The sequence below is a fragment of the Odocoileus virginianus genome, unplaced genomic scaffold (assembly GCF_023699985.2).
Source record: "Odocoileus virginianus isolate 20LAN1187 ecotype Illinois unplaced genomic scaffold, Ovbor_1.2 Unplaced_Scaffold_2, whole genome shotgun sequence".
NCBI classification, from domain to species: domain Eukaryota; kingdom Metazoa; phylum Chordata; class Mammalia; order Artiodactyla; family Cervidae; genus Odocoileus; species Odocoileus virginianus.
The window spans coordinates 4596704-4616148 of NW_027224264.1; the positions used below are offsets into that span (position 1 = coordinate 4596704).

The 19445-nt window shown below is 44.8% G+C and overlaps 1 pseudogene; it reads left to right on the forward strand.

Moving 5' to 3' along the window:
• Positions 1–18459, forward strand: part of LOC110134968 (formin-2-like) — a 34756-nt pseudogene extending 16297 nt beyond the window's left edge.
• The last annotated feature ends 986 nt before the right edge of the window (positions 18460–19445 follow it).

A 19445-nucleotide genomic window follows, 5' to 3' on the forward strand; every position in this document is an offset into this window, starting at 1 on the left:
GGATGAGATGGTTGGATGGCATCATCGACTCAATGGACATGAGTTTGAGTAAGCTCCAGGAGTTGGTGATGGACAGGGAAGCCTGGCGTCCATGGGGTCACAAAGAGTCGGACATGACTGAGCAACTGAACTGAACGACAGCCTACCTGAATCTTTACTTTGCCCCAGGCCAGAAAACCTTCACATTGTCACCAGATTTTTTTTTTTAAAAAAAGGTCTGATCATGGTTCTTCCCTGCTTGTGAACCTTATGACAATAGTTCTCAAATTTCTGTGTGCAGTGTGTAGGAAGTTTTTTTAAATGCAGATTCTTGAACTTGCTTACCACCCTCTGCCCACAAGCTAGCAATCACACACAAGCCACTTTTATTTTGAGGATTTAGGGTAGGGCCCAGGAATGTGCACTCTAACAAGCTCTACAGGTAATTTTGATACAAACTGCAGACAGACCAATACTTCTAAATTCACACAGAAACTATCTCAAGAACCATTAGAACATTTAGGGCCTTCAGGAGACACCACTCAGTTTTTAGGACTCCAAGCTCTGTGGGGCCTAAGGAGGGGAGACATTGGGGAGCTGAGAAGCTTCTTAAGTTCCAGAAATGCCTTGCGCTGACTGGTTCCTGAGCAGAGAACAGTGGGATAAAATACCTGGAAGTGATTATTTCAGCAACCACATCTGAGCACAACCAGAGAGCAGATGGGATTCGAGACTCAGAAGAACTTAGAAGGTAAGGAACTACAGGAAGCAGATCAATGGGTCTCTGAGTAGACTACCTCGGTTCCAGGTTTTTGCTCATTGTTTGTTTTGCTTGTTTGTTGCCTTCACGAACTCTCATGACAGTGGAATCCTGAAAAATGACAGCAGGAGAAAAACCACCAAAAGCCTTCGTCGGAAAAGGAATGGCCGGATCTCAGAGATCAGCTGCTTTGGGAGAATTCAAGTATGGGGCGTGCCACTGGGCTTCCCCCTCCAGCTGCACTTTTAAGTCAGAGGAGAAAGGTTTCAAAAAAGAAAAGACAGGCAAGAAGCGAGGCAGAAAATACACTCAGTGTCTAGGGGATTGGTGGGGGTGGGGGATTGTGGGGAGAAACAGATGAGGATTTAGAGCAGGGTGTTTTTTTAAATTGAGTAAGGAAATAATTCCACAGCATTAAGTGCCACATCACACCAGAGACCAAGCAGAGCAGCCCGGCCCAATACCGCATGCCATATGGTGAATTAGAAGCCAAGCGTGCCTGGTGCTCCAGCTCACAGGAAAAGCTACCTTCCTGAAGTTGATAATTTTGCAGACCACCTGGGGTTCTTTCACAGTAGCATCCCTTGGGACCCAAGGCTGCATTATCCTCCCCCACCACCCCCACAAGGACCGATGGCTGACTCAAGCAAAGGGAGATTTTTTTTTCCCCAAAAACTACATATTTCAGTGCAGCCAACAATGAGGCAGTCAGCCTGCTTCCAGGGAAGACTTTGCTCTGATTTCAGTCTTTGAGCCAGTGAAGCTACTTGATGAGAAATAGCCAGTGACAAAACCTAATTTCAGAGACAGTCATGATGCCCCCACTGATGTTCCTCACTGCAACTATTGACGATTTTCTAGTGTTACACTTGAATAGATGAGGTGTGGATCCTTGCGCTGGACTTATCTTTCTATATGTACAGACACACATACACACACCCCCTTCTTAAACTCCCTTGTCCCATGTGCCATTAAATCAGGCACACAGGGGAGTGATTGTTAATCTGATATCTGAATCCAGCCTAGTGTATTAATGGGCACCAGTGACTGCAGGATCACATTCAAATATGTCAGGGAAGTGAAATCACCATTAGGAGTCAAACAGGACTGGGTCCCGATTCCAGCCCCATCACCTACAAGCTTCCTGACCTTCAGTGAGTCATTTACCCACTGTGAGCCTCCAGTCTCCCAACAACAAACCTGGGAAATACTGGTATAGATCTCAAAGGGAGGGGTTAGCAGCACTCAACGAGGTAATATAAGCATAGCATCTAGCAGAGATCCCATCACAGAGCAAATGTCCCATAATTTGTCATTTTGATATTGCCAATGTCACACCTCTATAGCACTGTAGGCATTTCAGCAAGAAAGTTCTCGGGGCAAATTAACAAGGACTTCCCTAAGTGGTCCAGTGGTTAAGACTCTGCCCTTCGAGGGCAGAGGCTGCTGTTTTGATCCCTGGTCGGGGAGCCAAGATCCCACATACCACGCGACCATGCCAAAGAATACAAACGGAATAGAGACACATTAACAGTGGTCATTCTGGGTGTTAGAGAAGTTAGTCGAGCGCAATTGAGCTTGGGACCTCGCTGATTTCCAGCACACCCACAACAGAAGTCATCAGAAATCCTGGACCCTGCCTTCCTGCTGGCGTGTCCCAGGCCTCTCAGTCCTTGTCTCCTGGGCACTGGGATTGGTGGCCTCCTCCACGTGACAGACAAGACAATGGGCCTAAAGAAAACACAAGGCAGGCTGCTCTGGCCCTTGGCACTGCTCAGGGGGCCGTTTTTGGCACTGTGTCCCCATGGGGTGTCTCTGTTCTTCATTTCACACCAGAACCAAATTCAAATTAGGGGTTCATCGACAGGAGGAATTCTGCCATAGAGACTAAAATAATTGTGACATGTTTCTTTTAAAGGTGATTTTTACTTAATAAACTGTCTGTTGGGGATAAACTGGTGCCATAAAACATGTCCTTTATAGTTTAACCAGTAAGTTTAAAGGTCCAAGGCAATATCTGTGCTTAGGTAACTGTTATGCTCATGGCAGAGGATACGTTTTTAACATGTCAGACAACATGTAGAGCTGCCAATTAAATGTCCACTCTGCACAGTGAGGAAGTGCCTTAAACCTGGTCTATCAAAGTGATTCTCTGGGGACGACTAGTGTAATATAAGATATCTACGTGGGCAATGTGAATAAGTGAACTGTAAGTGTACAAGGACCAAAATTAAAGAGGGAATCAGAAGGGATCTATCTGCTAGAGAGAAGACACTGCACCCTCCACATGAAGCAATCAATAGCCCTTTCAGGCAAAGCCTGGGTGTCACCAGGGGCACAGAAGCCTAAGCAATCTACTAATTCTTCTTCAGTGGGGGCCCTCTGAAGCTTGCATTTACCCCACCATCCTTACTCTAACATTGGGTTGCTGATCATAATTAAATTAATCTGGTCAATTAAATAATAGTAATGAGAGAGGAGGTGTTTCCCAGGTGGCTCAGTGGTAAAGAATCTGCCTACCAATGCAAGAGACACAGGAGATGCAGGTTCAGTCCCTGGGTGGGGAAGATTCCCTGGAGAAGGAAATGGCAACCCACTCCAGTATTCTTGCCAGGAGAATCCCATGGACAGAGAGCCTGGTGAGCTACATTCCATGGGGTCACAAAGAGTCAGATATGACTGAGCAGCTGAGCATGCATGCACACAATGAAAGAGGAGGCAACAATCCAGTTTCATTTAGTTTTACCATAACTAGGAGCCATTGTCCCCACAGCCACAACATCTAGGATCCTGGGATAATAAATGCAAAGAAAATCCAAGAACTGAGACTGACCTAGAAAAATCTAACAGTGTTATTGACACATGGCCAACTCCACACCATAAATGTTAATGTTTGCGCTTCAAGCCTGTTTCAAGCAGAGAAGCTTTCATAAAGTTTTTATAAGCCCCATTTCCTCTGTCCCTTTCCATTGAATATGACCCCTTCACAGAAACAATAGGCATATGACCCAGGGGTGGTGGTAGAGGAAATATCAGAAGTGATGGTATAAATTTGCTGACTTAACAAGTTTCCATTTTTGCCCCTGTCTCTGATACCACCTTTTCCAGTGTCTTATCTCATCCACTAACAGACTCAGTCATGACAGGACTCCTTGTCACCATGCCAAATCTCAAAACTCCTAAATTCCAGATGCTTATGTACCACATAGGAAAAATGTCAATTTTTGTCTTTTTCCACCTTTACCCTTATTTACAGGGAGGTAGTAGTTGGGTCCAAGTCATGAGTGTGTGACATATGAACCTCTGCTCAATTAGATGAGGAAGAAAGGAACAAAGGCATGCCATAGATGGATGGTCATCCAAAGCCTTTCTGATAAATCAGGATTATGGCAGCAAATGAGTTGAGGCAAAGTTTAAAAGGTTTCTGCACCACCACCACCCAATTTCACTGGTAACTCTACCTTAGACTTACTATTCATCACAGTAGAATTATTCATCATGATGATGATTATATAGTGGTGGTCTTTGGAATCATACACCTGAGCTTCTGCTTGCAAACTGCTCAGTAAAAGAACGGTGGGTGTTCTGGGAAAAGGACAAAAGGATAGTGGTGCAGGCCTTCTACTCTCTATCAAAAAGGCCCCAGTGTGGCACCTGTTCAAAGATAAAAAAGGCTGGGGGTGCCCTAATTTGTGTGTATCTCATCAGGCATCTTGTAGGTCATATCTGCTACCTAGCCTCAAAAACAAATGCCAACTGAGAATCTTTGCCTATGTTTATTTTGCCCAATTTTGTTATTTTGTGATGTCAGCAGCCAGGTCCACCTTGCACATCTCACTGTCACTGCCCCCTCCTCTTTTTTTTGGCCATGCCACACAGCTTGCGAGATCTTAGTTCCTCCACCAGGAATTGAACCTGGGACCACCACAGTGAAAGTACAGAGTCCTAACCATTGGATCACCAGGAAATACCCTAGCACTGCATCTTAGACTCTCATTAAAAGATCTATAAGCACCATGGGTGATGGGGCCTCAGCCATCATGTCGTGAGCCGGCTGAGGGCTGTTTTGCTAGCTTCAATTCTTGCTATAAAGTTTTCCATATGAGCTTTCAGCACAGAGACAAACAAAAGCAAGACTCACCTGCAGCTGTAGAACTAATAGTCCCCCAACAACTGAAAACTAGTGCACAGTTGGCAGAGGCTTCATCTTTAGCTTTGGCAACACACAGTGCCCCGATTACAACCCCAAACGATTCAGAGGCTCAGCTACCCAAGAAAAGGAAGCACACTAAGATAGCTCCTCTTGCAGACTTTCCCTGCATTGCGATCTCTGGGTCCATGATCACAGATGAATCCAGGGGCTGTTTTTATCCCCACCCCCACCCCCAGGCCAAAGAGGAGACAGTGGTATCCATCAGGAATCTAGAAGCTATTAATCTCAGGACTTTCCTTTCAGCCTGAAGAATGCCCCTTCACTGGTTCCTGTTATTAATGTATAGAGCTGATTCAAAGCACACTGCTTCCGTGCCAAGATTTCACTTTTGGATTTCTTTATCTCTTCCAGCCTGCTCTGTGCTGCACATCAGATGACCTGGTATAGGGAGGGGTAGAGCTAAGGGGAAGGATGAAGAAAGAAAGAAGAATCAGTGTTGTTGGGTTGGTTTCTTTTTTGTAGATAGAGCCTGCCTTGTGACACATATAGAGCTCCCTCCCACCTGCGCCAGGATTTGAAATTTACACCACCATTCATCCTTTTGACTTCATTTCAATGTGACAACGATGTATGGGGCACTGACTTAAAGTAAGGTCCTGCGGAGTTCCCCGGTGGTCTAGTGGTTAGAATTCCAGGTTTTCACTGCCATAGCCTGGGTTCAATCCCTGGTCAGGGGACTGAGATCCTGCAAGCTATGTGGTGTGCCAAAAAAAAAAAAAAAAAAGTAAGATCCTGTGGTAGACTGCAGAGGATGTGGTCCCTAGGCTTTAAGAAGATTCTGGTATGGAGGGAAAATGAACAGGAGACAAAACTAACTAGGAAATACAAGAGAAAGGAGTATACTCTAGTAAACAGAGGGAAATCAAAGATAGGGGAGTACAGACAACTTGTGGGAGAGCCCTAGGATTTCAGAGCATGGCTAAGGGCAGAGCAATGCAGAGTGGGAGGGAAATCAATAGCACAGGGCTCCCATAGCCCTTCCTGAGCTCCTTCTCCAAATGGTAAGGCTCCAAATACGTTCAGCATGATTCCCAGCCTAGCCTTACACAGGATTAGAGTAGGCACTCTCCTGGTCATATGATTTAGGAGCAAAGAACACCTCCCCACCTCAAGTCTATGCCTGCAAAGGAACCATATAAACCAAAAGATGATATATAAACGTGGAGATCACTCCTCCTGACATGCATTCCTCCAGAAGAGGGGAAAATGTAAAAATCATCACCCACAGTGCCAAGAAGATCCTGATTAAACCCAGGGGTGCCAGGTTCCGAGGGAGGAGGAGGAGAAAGGAAAAGGGGTGAGGGGAGCACCAGTTGGACCAGACTCTGCCACATCAGCTCAGCACAGTGCTGATCAGGGACAGCCTTAGCTTTGACTCCTAACTCCACCACCTAATCCTGGACAAGTGACTTAACCTTTGTGGGTATCCATTTCCTTGCCTGTGCCATGGTGGTAACCATGACATTGCTTATGCAGTGCTGCAGGACAGCACATGCTCAGAAAAACTCCACAGTTCTGTTGACAGATGGCCCTGACAGTGAAGAGAAACATGAATGAGGGAAAAAATGACAGCTGTGTGCCTTGTAGGGACTCCCCGATAAAGGGGAAGGCTGTAAAGGGAAGAAATATAAGCTTGTCTCTCAGAGCATAGCAGTTGGTTGTAAAAACTTCCGGAAGAGAATTTCAGCAGGAGGTTGGGCCTGTGGGGTAGAAAGAAGCCTGAATGGGAGTAGCTGAGGTGCATCTGACAGGAAGAGGCCTCATGGGAGTCACTAGGGCCATCCTAGGGGCCAGTAAGGTATACCCCCTCCCCCTGGGTATTTGTCAGAGAGAAGCACAGAGGATGGAACTTTCAGGAATCCTATAATGAATAGTAACCAAAGGGAGGTTGTTGTGTGTGTGTCTATATAGGGGGCGCTGCTTAGGCTACAGGGACGAAGCCTGTGGTTACAGGTTCTAGTGATCATTTTAAGACTTATAGCCAGATGGAAGGGCTTCCCTGGTAGCTCAGTGGTAAAGAACTCGCCTGCAAATGCAGGTGACGTAGGAGACACAGGTTCGATCCCTGGATCGGGAAGATCCCCTGGAAAAGAAAATGGCAACCCACTCCAGTATTCTTGCCTGGAGAATTCCAATGGACAGAGGAGCCTGGACAAGGGCTATAGTCCTTGGAGTCACAAAGAGTTGGACACAACTTAGTGACTGAAGAACAAGTCAGATGGAAAAAGCAGGAAGTCTGTGGAGGGTAAGAGGGGTGGAATCTCTATTTGCCTGCACCCCAAGCAAGACACTGGCTTCCCTACCTACCCCTTACCTTACCTTACCTATCCCTTCGAATTTCTCTCACTTTATTTTTTTTGGTAATGCAGATTTTGGTTACTTGGGACCGTGGTGTGAATGTCTTTATATGGAGGTTTCATGCAACCTCACACCCTTCAATTCCCAAATGAGATGACTTGTGTGGCGGAATCTGTGTGATGGGCACCATAAAAGTCAAAACCAAAAGTTGCAACTAGAACCTTCAAGGAAGAGTCTTTTGAAGCAAGCAAACCAAACCCCACAGGGGGTCTGCACAGAAAGTCGGTGGATCTGGATCAGTTAGGGGAAAATAGAACAGCTCCTCTGGGGTGGAGCCATCCATGGCTGATGCCTGATGCACAAGAAGGAGGCAAGACTGGAATTTCTGGCAACAAGGTATGACAATGCCCCTAGATGAACCCTGAATTTGCTGCCTCTGGAGAGAACTCTTTGGTCTCAGAAGGAAGGGGTCCAGGGAATACAGGCCTCACTTGAATAAAAGAAACATCCCTCCTATTTTCTCAGGGAGAAGAACAGAAAGCATCTGTTCTGCTACCTGGTTTCTTTTCCTTCTGTATTTACCATTCCATGTTCATAGTCTCACTCATAGTTGAGAGATAAGCTTTACAGCATGTACATAATACAAGCCCACAGCTCTTCGATTTCTAGAACATTCTCTGGCCATGCATATTACAAAAATGAAAGATCCCATGTCTTTTTAATCAACTATTTTGAGAGCTGTTTCATCAAGATTAAATCCTGGGACTTCCCTGGTGATCCACTGGTTAAGACTCCACACTCCCAATGCTGGTTGGGGAACTAGATGTCACATGCTGCAACTAAAGATTCTGCATGCCACAATTAACCATCACACACATGTACCTAAGACCCAGAGCAGCCAAATATATTTTACTTATGGAAAAATAAAAAGAAAATCCCAATTATTTAGTCTTGCCATAGTCTGATTTTCACTTGTTTTGTGACTCTTGCAAGATATTCGAATGATCACATGTGGAAATGTGGCAGGGAAGACACCATGGTCCAAGCACCCAGAAGGGAGCAGGGAAGAGACAGACAAGACGACAAAAAGGAACATAGAGAGTAGGGGCACAATGTGGTGGGAGGGATGGAAGGGGGAGAGAAAGATTCAGGGAGATAAGCTTTAGCAGATCCATGCATACAGTTCCCTAAGCCAGCAGGGTCAGTTTGGAATTGATCAGGAAGACAGAAAGTTTGAATGCATTCTGTACTTGTTTCTACTCCCCACCAGCACTATATGTTTTGATGATCGGTCTTTTGGCACAAGCCTAGAAAATGCGTAACTGTGAAGACAGAAAGCACTGCACATATTAAACAGTGGTTGGTGCAGCACACATTTAGCGTAGCTCCCAGTGATCTGCAATTTTTGCTCCATTTCAACCCATTGGACTGCTAGATAATGGGCATCGGAGCCTGAATGTCCAAGTTGGGGCAGAATACACCCCCTGGAATTTTTTTTTTCTGAATCTCTATTTATCAAGTTCCCTGACTGATGTGAAAATCCATACAGCAGAGTCGGCATCAACTTTTTTTTTTTTCCTTCCAAAGAAGAATACTCTTTTTTTCAGGTAGTTCATCCTTGAGGCTGCAGACTGAACACAGGTTTGTTTTTTTTTTCTCTCTCTTAAGTCTAAGCATTAATTAAAGAGATAAAGAAATGTATCTCCCTTTGTTCAGAAGGAGAGTTCTATTGAGCCTCTGACAATGAAGCTGCTTAAGGGACAGCCTGAGTTGCTCTTTCTGCACAGAGCTTCTGTAGAAGGAAGATAAAGAGCTCACTCATGGAGGACTCTGGCTTTGTGCCATCTTCTTGCTGCTTCCTCTGGACTCCAGTGGAAAGCAGAGTCCAAAAAGTAAATAAAAGGTCTGCCAAGGCCAAGATAAAGCCTGTGACTTGAAGTCACAAACCAGAATGCTCCATCGGGGCACCTAATTGCCTCAGAAAGCCTTTGTGAGCTCATGTTCTCATTTTAGACCCTGCTGCTCTCCCTGAGCATCAGCTGAGAGATTATGGTGAGCTCACAAAAAGACAGGCCACTCAGGAACCCAGCCAAGATAGGTTTCTCATAGGCACAGAAGGCTCCTTGAAGCCATACCACTAGTCTATCAGGGACCTCTAGGGGTGAGGGTCTGTTTTGCTCATCTGTACAAGTTTCCTTTTACAAAGGTCCTTGGTAACAGGGGGGAGCAGTAAACATCAGCACCCTCAAGGTCCCTCCATTGGAGACTGAATTCAGGGCTTGGGGAGCCCACCCCAGGTTGTAATCCCAGGTTCTGTTCCTGAACAAATTGGCCAGTTCCCTCTGCTACAACCCCAGGCTGCCCTTAGGCCATTCTCACACCTCTTACTGGATTCCACTTCTCAAAACCTTTTTTCTTTTGGTGGGGGGGGGATATAAAAGAAACTTTTTAAATTGTTTATTTATTTTCACCACACTGCCTGGTATGCAAGATCTTAGTTCCCAGACTAGGAATCAAACCTGTGCCCACTAAAGGGGAAGTGCAGATTAACCACTGGACCACTAGGGAAGTCCCAAGGGAAGCTTTTAATTGAGGCATAATATATAGAGAGGATAATGTGCAACTCATAGGCATCCAGCCAGGTGAATTTTCACAAACTAAACACATCCATGTAACCAACACACAGATAAAAAACGAAAACATTGCTAGCAACTCAGAAACACCCCAGCTCCCCTGTAGTCAGCTATCACCCAAAGTCATGACTGTGCTGACTTTTGCCAGCACAGATTAGTTTCATGTTTTGGTATTTGATTCAGAAAACTAAGACCATGGCATCTGGTCCCATCACTTCTTGGGAAATAGATGGGGAAACAGTAGAAGCAATGTCAGACTTTATTTTTGGGGGCTCCAAAATCACTGCAGATGGTGATTGCAGCCATGAAATTAAAAGACACATTTCTTGGAAGGAAAGTTATGACCAACCTAGATAGCATATTAAAAAGCAGAGACATTACTTTGCCAACAAAGGTCCATCTAGTCAAGGCTATGGTTTTTCCAGTGGTCATGTATGGATGTGAGAGTTGGATTGTGAAGAAAGCTGAGCACTGAAGAATTGATGCTTTTGAACTGTGGTGTTGGAGAAGACTCTTGAGAGTCCCTTGGACTGCAAGGAGATCCAACCAGTCTATCCTAAAGGAGATCAGTCCTGGGTGTTCATTGGAAGGACTGATGCTGAAGCTGAAACTCCAATACTTTGGCCACCTCATGCGAAGAGCTGACTCATTGGAAAAGACCCTGATGCTGGGAGGGATTGGGGGCAGGAGGAGAAGGGGACAACAGAGGATGAGATGGCTGGATGGCATCACTGACTCGATGGACATGAGTTTGAGTAAACTCCAGGAGCTGAGGATGGACAGGGAGGCCATTCATGGGGTTGCAAAGAGTCGGACACGACTAAGCGACTGAACTGAACTCTACTGTATTCCCTCCTGGGTCTAGTTTCTTTTGCTCACTATTACATCATAACTGCTAATTCAAATGATTGAATACAGTTTTAGAATCTTCCTTCTCATTTCTGTTAATCGTATATTCATCAAACCCAGACCTCCCACGTTGCAGGCCGATTCTTTACCAGCTGAGCCACAAGGGAAGCCCATATATTATTCATCCCAAGTAACACTAACTTACTGATCCATTCCACTGCTGAGAGGAATTTGGGTAGTTTCCCAATTTTCGGCTGTCAACGAGAGTTGCTATGAACATTGTAGCATGAGTATTTTGAGGAACATATGTAAGTTCTCATGGACTTTCGCTTTCCCACTTCTGCCAAGCTCAAATCTGGATTCTAAATCTCACTAAACAGCAGCAAATAGGTCTGATGAATTATTGTGATTTTTTAACATGAGATGTGGCCATCAGGCCTTAGAGTGAACCCCACGTTCACACCCTGTATAATACCCTCCCACTGAGTGTGGGTGAGACCCCCGATTTGTTTCTAAGTAACAGAATACAGCAAAGTCTGTCACACTTAGGATTAGGCTACATTATAGTTACAGGCACTGGTAGCTCCATCAGCAGAGAATCTGCCTGCAGGGCAGGAGATCTGCATTCGATCCCTGGGTCTGGAAGATCTCCTGGAGAAGGAAATGGTTACCCACTCCAGTATTCTTGCCTGGAGAATTCCATGGACAGAGGAGCCTGGCAGGCTATAATCCATGGGGTCACAAAGAGTTGGACACAACTTAGCAAGACTATAGCTATACAGCAATGGGGACCAGATGTCACTCCTGGGATCCAAATTACACATACCCACATGAACATGTACAAAGTCCGACAGAGAGGGCCATGTGATGAGCAACTACAGATGGGCTCCAGCTGCTGAAAGCAGCCTCTGGTTTATACCCAAGAGGGCATACAGTAGAGTTCAAAGTCTATCAGACACCAGCAAGAAAATGGAAACCCAAATTCCACAGCTGCAAGCTGAAGTCTCCCAACAAAACAAACAATGGTCTTAGAAATGGTGTATTCTCCCAGTCAGGAGTTCAGATGAGAACACAGCTGGCCTTTATTACAGCCTCATGAGACACTGGGCAGAAGAACTACTGAAGCCATGCCCAAACTTGTGACCTGTAGAAACTGTGATAATAAATGTGTGCTGTTTTAAGTCATGAGCTCTGTGGTAATTCGTTACACAGTATAGAGGTTTCCTATCGCTGCTGTAACATATCACCACAAACAGTGATTTAAAACACACATTATCCTGACAACTCAGAAGGTAGAAATCCTAAATCAAGGTGCTGGCAGGACTGCATTTCTTATGAAAGTCCTAGGGGAGAAGCAGTACCCTTGTTTTTTGCCAGCTTCCAGTGGCCACTTGCATTCCTTGGCTCATGGCCCTGTTCTCCACTTTTCAAGTCTCTGATCTTTACTTCTTTAATCACATCTCCTACTCTGACTCAGACCTTCCCACCTTTGTCTTATCCAGATCCTTGTGGTTCCCCTGGGCCTACCAAAATAAACTGGAATTACCTCCTCAAAATCCTTAATCATATCTTCAAAGTCCCTTTCACTGTGACAGGTAATGTGTTCATAGGTTCTGGATGTTAGGATATTAACATTTTTGGGGTCCATTATTCTACCTGCTACTTGCTTCAATAGAAAACTAATACACTAAGTAGGGGAATCAGTTTTCTCCCATAATGTTCATCCCATTACAGCAACAACCCCCCCCCCATACCCCCTATTCTCTGAAAAGTGAAAGTCGCTCAGTCATGTCTGACTCTTTGGGATCCCATGGACTATACAATCCATGGAATCCTCCAGGCCAGAATACTGGAGTGGGTAGCCTTTTCCTTCTCCAAGGGATCTTCCCAGCCCAGGGACTGAACCCAGGTCTCCCACTAGGTTCACATATTATTTCAACAAGTCACTTAACACCTTCTCTGAGTTCATTCTGGTGGATCACTAGTAGATTAAAAGCACATACTATTGAAAAAGCCTATAAGTCTCTCTTTTCCCAGTTTTCATGAGGTGGAGAGTGTATTTACATGGGAGCATAGCTGAGCATAACTGCTTCCCAGGTGGCACTAGTGGTAAAGGACCTGCCTGCCAGTGCAGGAAACATAAGAGCCTTGGGTTCGATCCCTGGGTTGGGAAGATCCTGGGAGGAGGAAATGGCAACCCACTCCAGTATTCTTGCCAGGAGAATTGTGAACAGAGAAGCCTGGTGGGCTACAGTTCATGTGGTTGCAAAGAGTCAGACATGACTGAAGTGATTTAATGGGCATAACTGAGAAAGCGTCTTTCTTTTTATAGGCCAATGTTTTTGTTTTTTAATTTAGACAAGATAAAAAAGTGTGCTGACTGCTCTTAATATACAGTGACCTAGATGTATCAACTAAAAACTAAGTTTGGCTGTAATTTGGACCCAAAAAATACCTGTGGTTCATACTAAATAGTTCATTTGTCACATGAAAATCTGGAGATGAGCAATCTAAAACTCACTGTGGCTGTAATCCATCAAGTCCTCCACCACCTCACATTTATCCAGGAATTGAAAGAGGATGAGAGGAAGAAGAAAGACAGTAAAGAGAACATGCCAAGTTTCTTTTAAGAAAGGTTCCCCCAAACTGCCATGTAGTTCTACTGTCATCCCATTGGCCTTATATAACCAATCCAACAATATAGTTCTTTTTGTGAATGGTCATAAGTCCAAAACTTAAACTACAGTCACTCAGTCGTGTCTAACTCTTTGCAACAAGGACTATACAGTCCATGGAATTCTCCAGGCCAGAATACTGGAGTGGGTAGCCGTTCCCTTCTCCAAGGGATCTCCCCAACCCAGGGATCAACCCAGGTCTCCCACATTGCAGGCAGGTTCTTTACAAGCTGAGCCACAAGGGAAGCAAAAGTCCAACAAGAAGGTAGTGATCCTAATACTGAGTACAGAATGAAAATTGGAGATAACGCTGCCTCTATGGCAAAGTCAAAGATATGATTTCAACCTGATGACTTCAAGTAGCCACACTGGAAGCTGAGGGCTTTGGGAAGACCATTACTGTTATAAAAGACTTAAATTGAAATGACTTACTTGAAATTTGAGCATACACATATATTTCTTGGATGTTCAAAAACATCCTAGTCTTCTGTTCCTTTCCCTCACATCACATTAGTCACTAAGTTCTTTTGATTCTATCTTCTTTATATTAATTTCATTATTTTCCATTGCCAGTACCATAGTAGAACCTCATCAGCTACAATATGGATTATTACAATAACATGTAGGTTAGCAGAGACCTTGCTTTTTATTTCTCCTGTCCTCTTCCACACCATACCATGCATGCTCAGTCACTGTCATGTCCAACTCTTTGAGACCCCATGGACTGTAGCCTACCAGGCTCCTCTGTCCATGGGATTTTCCAGGCAAGAATACTGGAGTGGGTTGCCATTCTCTTCTCCAGGGGATCTTCCCAACCCAGGAATTGAACCTAGGTCTCCTGCATTGCAGGCAGATTCTTTACCATCTGAGCCACCTGGGAAGCTCCTCATACCATACCATACACCACAAATATACATACTGATCAGCTGGCTGAATTTACACAAACTTACACATTGCACTGCTCAGAATTATTTTGCCATGTTTGAATTGGATGAATACTTCCCAAATGGGTCATGTCAGATAGTCTTACAGACTTATTTCTCTCATAACCATCCATTGCTCTTTCCTTTGTTTCATGAAGGTAATCATATCTGGACCCCTATGAACAGAGTTCAGACTTTCTACCCCTCCTGAGTAAAGGTTATGACCCATCCCTAAAGGTCATTAACCCTGAAACCAAGCCTAGATTTTTATGTGTGCAACAATCATTATTTATTCCTCATCCCCAGGTGCCTTCTTTGGGACTGACAGAACCTTACTAGTAGTCAGTGTCAGGAAAATGGAAAATGATGCCAGATGAAAATCTAGATCTAAACAAAGGGGAAAAAACAATGAAAATGTAACTATCTGGGTAGACATATGGAACATTTTTTATTTTAAAAAATCTCTAAGTTAGGTTAAAAAATCTCTTTAAAATATAGCACCTTATTTTAATAGTCCATTATAAGTTTATACCATATGTGAAAGTAAAATGTATGACAATGAAAGCACAAAGGTTGGGATGGGAGAAATCGAAGTAACTATTATAAAATTCTCATACTATACATGAAGTGGTATAACTTGAAGGTAGACTCTGGTTAAAGACATGTACTCTAAACCCTAAAGCAACCACAAAAATAAAACAGAAATATAGCTAATAAGCTAACAAAGGAAATGAATATAATTGTAAAAATATTCAATTCATCCAAAACAATGCAGACAAAGAGGAAATGGGAACAGAGAACAGATAAGACAAATGGAAAATAAATAGCAAGATGACAGATTTGAAGCTAACCACATCAATATCCACATTATGTGTAAATGGTGTAAATACCTGAATTAGAAGGGAAAGATTGTCAGATTGAACACAAAAGCAAGATCCAACTATATGCTGCCTATCAGAAACACATTAAGTATCTAAATAAGTTAGAAGTAAAAGGATACAAATATGTGTATATGTGTGTTAGTCATTCAGTCATGTCCGACTCTGTGACTCCATGAACTGTAGCCCGCCAGGCTCCTTTGTTCATGGAATTCTCTAGGCAAGAATATTGGAGTGGGTTGCCATTCCCTTCTCCAGGGGAACTTCCTGACCCAGGGATCGAACTTGGGTCTCCCACATTGCAGGTGGATTCTTTACCATCTGCACCACCACGGAAGCCCATGGATGGAAATATATAATGTTAAGTAGGTTAGATGTGTTAAGTGCATTTGACTTGGCATTGTCAATTTAGAGTGGGTTTATTGGGATATAACCCTATCATAAGTTGAGGACGATCTGTATGTGAAACAGACTGAAAGAAATGCAGAGACAGAGACAAATCCACAATTGTAGCTGAAGATTCCAACACCTCTCTCATGCAACAACTGATCGAGCAAGTAGGTAGATAATTAACATATATTTTAACACTGCCAACCAATTTCAACAAATTGCTATTTATAGAGCACTCCACTCAACAGGCAAATACAAATTCTTTTCATATGCATGTGGAACAGTTACCAAGACAGACCACATTATGGACCATAAAACAAGTCTTTGACAGGCTGGCAGCATCCGTGTTTGCTGTGTGTTAGGAGACTTTGACCTCTGCACTGAGTGGATTCTTTACCAGCTGAGCCACAAGAAAAGACCAAGAATACAGGACAAGATCAACTTTACACCTGGGCTGCAGTTAGTCAACCCACACACTCACTGGATTATATCCAAGGGCAGTTTCCCAGGAGAGTCCCAACTGCTTAGCCATCATCTAAACCTCCTGATAAAGAACACAGGCCTAAGGATGCTGACACAAGAAGTGCGCAGTGTGAAGCCTGAGGGTCAGGCCACTGTCATCCAGTGGCTGGAGTGGACCATCGAGGATCTGAAGACCAGGATAGCTAAGCTGGAGAAGCAATACCCCACCCTAGAGGCGGGTCTGGAAGCCCTCAGTTTGGACAAAAATGACGTCAGATATGAAAGGATAGTACAGGCCAAGTCCATCCAGACGTCCCCGATGGAAGAGGGTGGTGTGCTGGCACTTCCTCCTGGGGGGGCCGCACCAGTGGGCCCCCCACCCTTGACCGCACATGGAGAATCAGCGGGGCTGCCCTTGCCTTCAGGACCTCAGACCAAGTTCTGCTCAGAAATCTCTTTGGTCATGTCTCCAAGGAGAATATCAGTTCAGCTTGATGCACAGTCATCCCTCCAGCCTGCATCCCTCCCCTGGTCTGACAGTCACGGACAGGCCAGGTCCCAGCCTTCCCATCCTCCTCTTCACACTGGGTTTGAAACCAGCCACGAGCACTCTGCAAGTAAGTAGAAAATCGACATATATTTTAACACCGCCAACCAATTTCAACAAGTTGCTATTTATAGAGCACTCCACTCAACAGGCAAATACAAATTCTGTTCATATGCATGTGGAACAGTTACCAAGACAGACCACATTATGGACCATAAAACAAGCCTTTGACAGGCTGGCAGCATCCGTGTTTGCTGTGTGTTAGGAGACTTTGACCTCTGCACTGAGTGGATTCTTTACCAGCTGAGCCACAAGAAAAGACCAAGAATACAGGACAAGATCAACTTTACACCTGGGCTGCAGTTAGTCAACCCACACACTCACTGGATTATATCGAAGGGCAGTTTCCCAGGAGAGTCCCAACTGCTTAGCCATCATCTAAACCTCCTGATAAAGAACACAGGCCTAAGGATGCTGACACAAGAAGTGCGCAGTGTGAAGTCTGAGCGTCAGGCCACTGTCATCCAGTGGCTGGAGCGGACCATTGAGGATCTGAAGACCAGGATAGCTAAGCTGGAGAAGTAATACCCCACCCTAGAGGCGGGTCTGGAAGCCCTCAGGTTGGACAAAAATGACTCAGATATGAATGGATTGTACAGGCTAAGTCCATGCAGATGTCCCCAATGGAAGAGGGTGGTGTGCTGGCACCTCCTCCTGGGGGGACCCTGCCAGTGGGACCCCCACCCCTGACTGCACATGGAGAAATCAGTGGGGCTGCCCTTGCCTTCAGGACCTCAGACCAAGTTCTGCTCAGAAATCTCTTTGGTCGTGTCTCCAAGGCGAATATCAGTTCAGCTTGATGCACAGCCATCCCTCCAGCCTCCACCGCCTGCATCCCTCCCCTGGTCTGACAGTCAAGGACAGGCCAGGTCCCAGCCTTCCCATCCTCCTCTTCACACTGGGTTAGAAACCAGCCATGAGCACTCTGCTTTCCCCTCCTCTGGAAATGGCTATGACATCCCCACTGCACCACCTCTTCCCCAGAGACCTCCCTGCTCTGATGTCTGGCCTGGGTGCCGAGGCTTCCCTAGCACCCCTGACCCCCGGTGCACCTGGGCCTGCACTGCCCAGCCCAGCAGGCTTCTCACCTCCTCCTTCTCTAGGTCCAGAGATCCTGCCACCCCCCTTTCTCCACCTTTGCCTGGAGTGGGAATTCTCCCCGCCTCCTCCTCTTCCCACCATGGGAATACTTCCTCTCCCACCTCTTCCCGGGGTAGGAATTCCTCCCGCCCCCCCTCTTCCCAGGGTGGGGATTCCTCCCGCCCCCTCCTCTTCCAGGGGTGGGAATACCCCCTACGCCCGTCTTCGCAGAGTGGGAATTCCTCCTCCCCCACCTCTTCCCAGTGAAGGAATACCTCCTGGCCCACCTTCTCCTCCTCCTCCAGGTGTGGGGATTCCACCTCCTCTAGCCCCTCCCCCACCACCAGCTCCTGGGTCAGGCCTTCCTCTCCCACGACAAGTTGGGAGTAGCACTTTACCGACACCTCAGGTGTGTGGCTTTCTTCCTCCTCCGTTGCCTCTTGGCTTGTTTGGATTTGGGATGAACCAGGAAAAAGGGAGTAGGAAGCAGCCAGTAGAGCCTTGTCGGCCGATGAAGCTTCTATATTGGACAAGAATTCAGCTGCACAGTAGAAGAGACTCCAGTGCTTCACTTATTTGGGAAAAAATTGAAGAGCCATCCATAGATTGTCATGAATTTGAGGAATTGTTTTCTAAGTCTACTGTCAAGGAAAGGAAGAAACCCATTTCTGACACCATCACAAAGACCAAGGCTAAGCAAAAAGAAAAATAAGCATGAAAACCTGACCAATGAAAAGCAGAACAAAAATGAGTCACTGCAGCTGCTTCCACAGAATTCAGCTGGCCTGAGGGCAGGAAGGAAACTCATCATTTTGATCACGTTTCTTCTTGGCTTCTTGCATAATCTTTATGTTTTCCAGTTTACTGATTGTTGAATTCTACACTGTATTCATATAAAAATGCAAAAGCAGTAGGCCAGTGGAGAATGTGACACCTTTTCTTTTTGTAAAAGTTTATGGTATTTTACCAATAGACCAAAACAGCATGTGTAAGAGGCAGTATCTGCATTAATTCTGAACATGCTAAACAGTAACCTCCAACTTACTGTTGTGAGAATATTCCCTGTCACAGCGAAACACTCTTTCTCCTGACGACCAGTACTCCACGTCACTGCATTTAGATTTATGGTTAACATGATATTTCTAGTGACTTGTTTGTATCAGTTTCACATCTACATATAAATTTTCTATTTTAAAATTGAGGTACCATTTATATATGTCATAGATAAGGCTTTCCCAGCTCTTGGGTTGGTCTCTGTAACTATATATTTGTGAAAGAAGATTATCATTTTTTTTAACTCATCACACAATGAATAGGAAAAAAATATAGCAAAAGGAAAACCCTTTCTATACATCATTTAATATAGGCAGGAATCATAATTTTAAGTTAAATGAGGGCCTTTATCAACCATGTCCTTTAGGACCTACATAAAGCCAGTCTGCAGCAAAGGTCAATTAAACCAAAGTTGTGCCTCTCTGTAACTTTTACCATTGCCCTTCTCAAAGAAAATGACACAGTGCTTTTAAATGATCCTCATAAAATTGCCAAACATGACTAACTGTTGTAAAAAAAAAAAAAAAAAAGAGTAACTTTTAGATGGATTGATATCTACCTAGGACTTGTCTATTAAACCCACCTGCCTGAGTACTGTGACTTGATTGGAGTTTTCTTGAAGTCACTCCTGAAGCACTGTGATGG